Source organism: Dendrobates tinctorius, unplaced genomic scaffold, assembly GCF_039654945.1.
Source record: "Dendrobates tinctorius isolate UK_male_01 unplaced genomic scaffold, ASM3965494v1 ptg000003l, whole genome shotgun sequence".
Taxonomy (NCBI): Eukaryota; Metazoa; Chordata; class Amphibia; order Anura; family Dendrobatidae; genus Dendrobates; species Dendrobates tinctorius.
In genome coordinates, this window is record NW_027361671.1 from 102,542,046 (window position 1) to 102,551,745 (window position 9,700).

Consider the following 9,700-nt stretch of genomic DNA (forward strand, 5'->3'; position numbering starts at 1 on the left):
TTACCAAATATGGAACAAGGATTGATTTTTACTTTTTAGACATTTTCAGCAGAATGTCCCATAATTCTCAAGAACATTACATTATAGTGCAGAATTGTTGCACTCACAAACACATATACATTGAATCTAATAAACGAAAAGGAATGTCACCCTTTACAGAAAAAGTGCGGATTATGGCAATCAGTTGTTAAAAAGAGAATTCTGATCTTTGCAACTCTAAAATAACTCTGGATGTCTCTTTGACTGAAGCATGTATGATCACTTTCCACATACAGGGAACATCCAGTATTTTCTGCAAAGGAGAATACAGTACAACTTGTTAATTACTACACTTACTCATAGGTGAACACCCCTAATTATTTTTGTCATTATGATATAATAGCTTTCACAAAATATCAGCAGGGTTCCATGGTGTAATGGCAGCAGGGTTCCATGGTGTAATGGTTAGCACTCTGGACTTTGAATCCAGCAATCTGAGTTCAAATCTCAGTGGAACCTTTGTTTTCTTATATTAATAAATCGTAGTTGATTCTCGGATGACAGTGACAATGCACACACAACATGCAGATATATCTTTATTGCATAGACTTAGATTATGCATTACATGTATTACACAAAGTCTGATCATTTCTATATTTGGTAATATCAAGCTTGTTGCATCCAGCATTAAAAAAGTTGTCCCTACAGATGAGCGAATATGTTCAAGTGGAGCTGAATTCTACCCGAATATTTAAAAAAATCTGTACTCACCAAAATGCAGATTTTTTCATTTAGAATTCATTTTCACACGGATTTTGCTGAACCATAAAGGATTATCAATAGGTTAAAAAATAAAGATAACACTTACTCACCTTACCATTCAGCTCTCTGACTCCTCCGCTCTTCACCATCTTCTATACATTCCTGACACATCTTCTTATCATTACCGCCAAGCGCTGAAACCCTGGGCCTGTTCACTCTAGGCCAGGATGTTTCCACATAAGCATGTGCAAGGACATGGCACAGAGATCCCAAGCATGACAAGGGACATTCATTTTGGGGAGATTAATTGAGCTGCTAATTGAATTTCCTGGCAAAAAAAAACCCAATCTGGCAAATTAAAATTTTTCCACAGCCGCTCAACTGTAGTCGTCACTTATCCTATCACTGGATAGGTGATAATTTATAGATCGGTGGGAGTCCAATCTCTTGGAACTGCACCAATCAGCAGAATCAGGGCACTTTTGTCCCAGTTAGAATGGGGTGGCAGTGTACATACTTGATAAATAAAAATTATTGTATGACAAAAGTGCAAAGTCAAATGTAGAGGAACAAAGCAAATCCACACTGCTGCGCTTACAATATACCTGCTCTGAACCATAGGGTCACACACATATATATTGCTTCTATACCCAGTAAAGAACAGGTGCTCAATCCAAGAAAAAAAAACATATAATGTCCATATGAAGAGAAAAAGAAAGGATGGCACTCACCGTTCTTAAAATCCCCAAATTTTTATTGCGACATTAAAATCTTCGGCAGGGGAGCAATGTGAAGGATGAACGGATGACAGATGTTTCGCGCTACCGGGCTTCCACGGGTCCGTCGTCCATTCATCCTTCACATTGCTCCCCTGCTGAAGATTTTAACCCCTTCCTGACATCCGACGTACTATCCCGTCCACGGTACCCGGGCCCGTATGACCGTGGACGGGATAGTACGTCGGGCCCTTTAATGCGATACCGCGACTAAAGTCGCGGTGATCGCATTAAAATTCCGACGCCATCTCACCTTACAAAAGATGGCGTCGGCATCCCGGGCTGCGATCCCGCCCCCCCCCGGCATCCAGAGCGCTGTGATTGGCTGTTCAATTCTGAACAGCCAATCGCAGCGTTTCTCATTGTTTCAGCCAATCAGCTGAAACAATGATGTCCTAGGCTGGGATCGAGTACTGATGTACTCGATCCTAGAGCCGGTGCCTGGCAACGCCAGGCATCGGCAAAAAGCACCCAGATTGGCGCGATCGCAGTGCACAGCGGCGCTATATCGCCGCTGTGCCCTGCCAGTACCGGCCAGGATCGGTGCTATATTAGCACCGATCCTAGGCTGGAGCCTGATGCAGGCCCAGCAGGGCCTGCAGGAGTTGGCTGGCGCGATCGATTAGATCGGCGATCGCGCCAACCACAGGGCACAGCTGCGGTCACCATGTGACCGCTCTGTGCCCTGCTGGTGACCTGGGCATGACCTGCCTAGTAATCGGAGCTGTGAGCTCCGATTCTAGGCAGTTGCCATGGTCACCAGGCAGATCAGGGATTGGTGGGATCGATGTAATCATTCGATCCCACCAATGACAGGTCACAGCAGCGATGTGACCGCTCTGTGACCTGCCCCCTGACCTGCCTCTGACCTGTCTGACCTGTCTGCAGGGGTCCTCACTCTAGCTGAGGATTCCTGCAGAGAGGTCGGACGCAGCAAGAGCTCCTGTGCTGGGTATTGTGGTGCCACAGCTTGTAGCATCACAATCCCTGCAGAAGAAAGAAGAAAGAAAACTACAACTGTAAGTGTTAATTGATCCCTGATCCCCTGCCCAATCTATCTTCACCCCCCAATCTATCTTCACCCCCCCAATCTATCTTCATCCCCCCATCCCCCCCTCTTACCCCCCTTCAACCCCCTTTTACCCCCCTCCACCCCACTTTTGCGCCACCTCCGTGCGCAGCCGCCGAGTGTTGATTGGTGACGCAGTTCACCGATCAACACTCGAGCTCGCTTTTTTTTCCTTAGCCCCCTTTGAGCCACTTCCGTACACACATCCCGCAGCCGAAAAAGTTGGATAAGTGACACACGTCACTTATCCAAGCTTGTGCCTGCCGTTTTTCATTTTTTTCACCCCCCTTTGTGCCACCTAACTACAACCCTAACTGTTGATCCCTGCCCAATCTCTCTTCATCCAACCCAATCCCCCCATCCCCCTTCCCCCTATTTTTACCCCCCTCCACCCCACTTTTGCGCCACCTCCGTGCGCAGCCGCCGAGTGTTGATTGGTGACGCAGTTCACCGATCAACACTCGAGCTCGCTTTTTTTTCCTTAGCCCCTCCGTACACACATCCTGCAGCTGCGAAACTTGGATAAGTGACACAGTTCACTTATCAGAGTTTGTGCCTGCCGTTTTCCTTTTTTTTTTTCCACCCCCCCCTTGCGCCACCCCGTGCGCACATCCAGCAGCCTAGTTTTGATAAGTGACACTTATCAGCTAGGGCCTGCTGTTTTAGACTTTTTTCCACAGCTTTTTCTTTACAGAAAGTTTACACCAATCACTCCCCCCTCACGTACACATACAGTTTTCAATAAAGTGTACACCAAGCACCATATTTACACAAAAATGTCATCAAATTCATCCCAACAGCGCTATTCAGTGGAGGAGGCATATGCTATACTTGCCTCCGACACCAGTAGCGATTTGGATGACGATCCGACTTTTCTTTATTTTTCGGATTCTTCATCCTCTTCTTCTTCCTCTTCCCCCTCCTCATTTTCCTCCTCGGGTCCTGTGGAACCGCCACGCAGACGCTCCAGGACAGAAGATGAGGCAGCGCCCACCATGCCCGCAGCTGACCCAGTGCTCCCCGTATGGACCTCGCCCCCCGAAAATTACGAGCCACTGATTCCTGATTTTGTGGCAGAATCAGGAATCAAGTTTGACACCACCGGCCTCACAGAAATTGACTTTTTCAAAGTCTTTTTCTCTGAGGATTTTGTTAACCTCATGGTGGAGCAAACTAATTTGTACGCTCATCAATTTTTGGAGCAAAACCCGCGTTCAACATTTTCAAACTGGTCTCCTGTAGACGCAGTTGAAATGACGCAGTTTTGGGGCCTGGTCCTCCATATGGGGATACTAAAGAAGCAGGAAATTCGGCAATATTGGAGTGTTGATATTTTATACAACACTCCAGTGTTCCGAAGGGTCATGGCCCGGACGCGTTTTGAGGCCATCCACAAGTTTCTGCATTATACTGATAATGCAGAGTGTCCCGCACAAGATGACCCCAACTTTGATCGTCTGTTCAAAGTTCGGCCGGTCATCGAACACTTCAACAAAAAGTTTGCTGAAGTGTACGTGCCCCAAAGGGACATCTGCGTGGATGAGTCCTTGGTTCACTTCAAGGGAAGGCTGCGATTCCATCAATACCTGCCCAGTAAGAGGGCCAGGTACGGAATCAAACTCTATAAGTTGTGTGAGAGTACCTCAGGGTACATCCACAAGTTTAGAGTTTAGGAAGGGAAGGACACCCGGATTGAACCCCCTGAGTGTCCTCCTTTCCTGGGAGTGAGTGGGAAAATTGTGTGGGATTTGGTGCACCCACTGCTGGATAAAGGTTATCACCTCTACACTGATAACTTTTATACCAGCATCCCACTCTACAAATCCCTCTCTGAGCGACGTACTGCAGCCTGCGGTACTGTCCGCAAATATCAGAGAGGCCTCCCGAAGACGCTACTTGGGCAGATGCTCCGAAAAGGTGAGAGCAGAGCCCAATGTAGCGACCACCTGCTGGTTGTCAAGTACAAGGACAAGAGAGATGTCCATCTCTTGACCACCATACACGGTGATGGCAGTACCCTCTGCACTGTACGGGGTACCTCTACACAGGTCCGCAAACCGACATGTGTAGTGGGGTACAACAAAAACATGGGGGGAGTTGATCTCTCCGATCAACTCCTCCAACCGTACAATGCATTGAGGAAGGCCAAAGCGTGGTACAAAAAGCTGGCCGTGCACATCGTCCAAATGGCAATGCTCAATGTATTCCTGCTGTCACAATGTGCATGCCCTAGCGATACGACGTACCTTCATTTCCAGGAGGTAGTGGTTAAGGCCCTGATGTTTGGCGCTCAGGAAGGAGCGGGCCCCAGTACTTCTGGTACTGAAGGTGCTCGTATTGTCCCAGGTCAGCATTTTCCGGGGGTGGTCCCGCCAACCCCAAGAAAAGGTAAGCCGCAAAAAAGGTGTCGAGTGTGTTACAAAAAAGGAATACGCAGGGACACCACTTATCAATGTGACACCTGCCCCGAAAAACCTGGCCTGTGCATGAAGGATTGCTTCAAATTGTACCACACCTCCATGCACTACTAATTTACATTAGATTAGTTGGGGGCACATCTAGATTTGTTCTTTGGGGGTCTAGTATCCAAAATGATGTCATATGTGGGGTTTTTTCCTGTTTAGGCACATCAGGGACTCTGCAAATGGAACATGACGCCAGCAGACCATCAAAGTCTACATTCCAAAACAACACTACTTCCCTTTCGAGCCCCGACGTGTGCCTAAACAGTTTTTTCCCACATGTGGGGTACCAGAGTACCCAGGACAAATTGGACAACGACTTTTGGGGTCTAATTTCTCCTGTTACTCTTGGGAAAATTAAAAATTGGGGACTAAATGATCATTTATGTGGGAACAAAACAGGATTTTATATTTTCACGCCTGGGCATTATAATCTTTAGTGAAACACTTGGGGGTTCAAAGTGCTCACCACACATCTAGATAAGTTCCTTAGGGGGTCTAGCTTCCAAAATGGGGTCACTTATGGGGAGTTTCTACTGTTTAGGAACATCAAGGGCTCTGCAAATGGAACATGACGCCCACAGACCATTCCATAAAAGTCTGCTTTCCAAAACGTCATTACTTCCCTTTCGAGCCCTGACGTGTGCCCAAACAGTAGTTTTCTCCCACATGTGGGGTATCAGGGTACTCAGGACAAATTGGACAACAACTTTTGGGGTCCAATTTCTCCTGTTACTCTTGGGAAAATTAAAAATTGAGGACTAAATGATCATTTATGTGGGAACACAACAGGATTTTATATTTTCACGCCTGGGCATTATAATCTTTAGTGAAACACTTGGGGGTTCAAAGTGCTCACCACACATCTAGATAAGTTCCTTAGGGGGTCTATCTTCCAAAATGGGGTCACTTATGGGGGGTTTCTACTGTTTAGGAACATCAAGGGCTCTGCAAATGGAACATGACGCCCGCAGACCATTCCATCAAAGTCTGCTTTCCAAAACGTCATTACTTCCCTTTCGAGCCCTGACGTGTGCCCAAACAGTAGTTTTCTCCCACATGTGGGGTATCAGGGTACTCAGGACAAATTGGACAACAACTTTTGGGGTCCAATTTCTCCTGTTACTCTTGGGAAAATTAAAAATTGGAGACTAAATGATCATTTATGTGGGAACAAAACAGGATTTTATATTTTCACGTCTGGGCATTATAATCTTTAGTGAAACACTTGGGGGTTCAAAGTGCTCACCACACATCTAGATAAGTTCCTTAGGGGGTCTAGTTTCCAAAATGGGGTCACTTGTGGGGGGTTTCCACTGTTTAGGCACATCAGACGCTCGTCAAACGTGACATGGCGTCCGATCTCAATTCCAGCCAATTTTAGGTTGAAAAAGTCAAACAGGGCTCCTTCCCTTCTGAACCCTGCCATGTGCCCAAACAGTGGTTCCCCCCCACATATTGGGTATCAGCATACTCAGGACAAATTTGACAACAACCTTTGGGGTCCAAATTCTCCTGTTACCCTTGGGAAAACAAAATATTGGGGACTAAATGATCATGTTTGTGGAAAAAATATGATTATTTATTTTCACGCCCGGGTGTTATAAACTTCTGTGAAGCCCTTGGGGGTTCAAAGTGGTCACCACACATCTAGATAAGTTCCTTAGGGGGTCTAGTTTCCAAAATGGGGTCACTTGTGGGGGGTTTCCACTGTTTAGGCACATCAGACACTCGTCAAACGCGACATGGCGTCCGATCTCAATTCCAGCCAAATTTAGGTTGAAAAAGTCAAACGGGGCGCCTTCCCTTCTGAGCCCTGCCATGTGCCCAAACAGTGGTTCCCCCCACATATTGGGTATCAGCGTACTCAGGACAAATTTGACAACAACCTTTGTGGTCCAATTTCTCCTGTTACCCTTGGAAAAACAAAATATTGGGGACTAAATGATCATGTTTGTGGAAAAAATATGATTTTTTATTTTCACGCCCGGGTGTTATAAACTTCTGTGAAGCCCTTGGGGGTTCAAAGTGGTCACCACACATCTAGATAAGTTCCTTAGGGGGTCTAGTTTCCAAAATGGGGTCACTTGTGGGGGGTTTCCACTGTTTAGGCACATCAGACGCTCGTCAAACACGACATGGCGTCCGATCTCAATTCCAGCCAATTTTAGGTTGAAAAAGTCAAACGGGGCTCCTTCCCTTCTGAGCCCTGCCATGTGCACAAACAGTGGTTCCCCCCCACATATTGGGTATCAGCGTACTCAGGACAAATTTGACAACAACTTTTGGGGTCCAATTTCTCCTGTTACCCTTGGGAAAATAAAAAAATTGTTGCTAAAATATTATTTTTGTGACTAAAAAGTTGAATGTTCATTTTTTCCTTCCACATTGCTTCTGCTCCTGTGAAGCACCTGAAGGGTTAATAATCTTCTTGAATGTGGTTTTGAGTAGCTTCAGGGGTGCAGTTTTTAGAATGGTGTCACTTTTAGGTATTTTCTGCCATATAGACCCCTCAAAGTGACTTCAAATGTGAGGTGGTCCCTAAAAAAAATGGTTTTGTAAGTTTTGTTGTAAAAATTAGAAATCACTGGTCAAATTTTAACCCTTATAACTTCCTAACAAAAAAAAAGTTGTTTCCCAAATTGTGCTGATGTAAAGTAGACATGTGGGAAATGTTATTTAGTAACTATTTTGTGTCACACATTTCTCTGTTTTAAGGGCATACAAATTCAAAGTTTGAAAATTGCAAAATTTTCAAAATTTTCGCCATATTTCTGTTTTTTTCATAAATAAACGCAAGTTATAGCGAATATTTTTTACCACTAAAGTGAAGTACAATATGTCACGAGAAAACAAACTCAGAATCGCCTAGATCCGTTGAAGCGTTCCAGAGTTATAACCTCATAAAGGGACAGTGGTCAGAATTGTAAAAATTGGCTCGGTCATGAACGTGCAAACCACCCTTGGGGGTGAAGGGGTTAATGGCGCAATAAAAATAAATTTTTGGATTTTAAGAATGAAAAGTGCAAAGTGCAAGTGCGATAAGTGAAGGCACAAAAGTGAGAAAAATTAAAATGAATAGACTGATACAAATTCTGTTATAAATAAATAAAAACAAATAAATATAGATGAATAACTCATGCATCAAGTAAAATCAACATGCACAGCATAATTTATTTATATATAACTCAAATATATAAATCCCCATATTATTTGACAATATACCACAAAAAAAATCACTTATTTACATATTTATGTGGACATAAACTACATAAATATGAAGAAGAATTCCGCATTGATTGCTAGTGGAATTTGCCTAGGGAAAAGGTTGTTAAATGTGTGTAGTGTTTAATAAGTAACTTGGATGCATAAATCTCCACATTAAACTGTAATATGCCACAAAATGTATTAGAAGGATTGCCCACTACAAGGAAGGTGGGGACAGCGATGCCAACCCTGGGAACGCCAGTGCTGGTGTTAGCAGAAGGACCGGGCTGGGGGTACCTTTCTTGCGCCGGGTCCAGAACTGTCGGGGCTGTCCCCTCTGTTGTCCGGGGGAAAGCTTATGGGACTGGACCGACCTTTGCACTTAGCAGCGGGGGGCGTGGAAAACTCAGGGAGCGCTGAGCACACGTGAAAGCAATCAGTCTTGGCGTGAACAGACAGCGGGCAGCAGGGAGAAGTGAGTGCTCCATCCCTAGAGCACCGTAGCAGCGCAGGTCCATGCCTGAGAATCACCGTGGCCAACCGCAGAGACTGTGTACAGAGACTTGTAGTGTGCCCGTTGGCTCTCGCAAACCAGGGTGCCAAACACTCTGGGCCTGCTATTGCTGAGCTTGTACCGCTTAAGAGAGACTGGGTACATGACTGTGTGCTGTGCCGACTCCCCAGTCCATATCTGCTGAGCCACATTGGGCTCAGACCTTGTTGCGGCCCGTACGTTGCCCATGACCACAACCCCCCAGATTAAGAACCCTGCGCAGGGTAACAGAGACTAATTATTGCCGTCAAGACTTCACCGGATCCACACTGACATGAGGACCTCACCGGATTCTCGTATACATCAGGAATTCACCAGATCAAGCCCTCGCTGACCGCTGTCGGTGCCACCGCTCCGTATTGTTGTATCCGCCACTTAGAAGTTGTCTAACTGGATCAGTTATACTTTAAGAACTTGTTTCAGCCTTATCACCGGTGTTTACCACCTTCCTTATTCCCCTATGTTACCTCCATCACTGTAATATCCCTGCATAACTGCTTAACTCCCTGCATGGAGTATATCCCTGTTAAAGTAAATACGTTAACCCTTGATCTGTTTCTTGTCTGTCACTGCATCCCACAACCTGCTCACACTGACACTGCTTGAATGGCGCCGACATGGAAGGTGAGTATAGGTGTTTTTATTTTCACAGGGAAAACATTAAGATCGAGAAGAGATTTTCCTAGTAATGGAGAACTTCTTTAATTGTATCACAAAAGACTTACCTCCATATTTATGTGGGCATACACAGTGCAAACATAATGTAATCTAACGCAGAAAAATTTTGTTTAATGCGGGTGGTATTAGTAAATAAATAAATATATGCAACAGATAAACCATAATAGCTACCATAATATTTGCCATAAAGTTGATGATCTTAGGGTATGGTGAC

At 45.1% G+C, this 9,700-nt stretch overlaps 1 non-coding gene across 1 annotated transcript; it reads left to right on the forward strand.

Annotated features, from left to right (window-relative positions):
* Positions 1–426: 426 nt before the first annotated feature.
* On the forward strand, positions 427–498 carry TRNAQ-UUG (transfer RNA glutamine (anticodon UUG)). Its single transcript has one exon. It is a non-coding gene; the product is annotated as a tRNA-Gln (tRNA).
* The last annotated feature ends 9,202 nt before the right edge of the window (positions 499–9,700 follow it).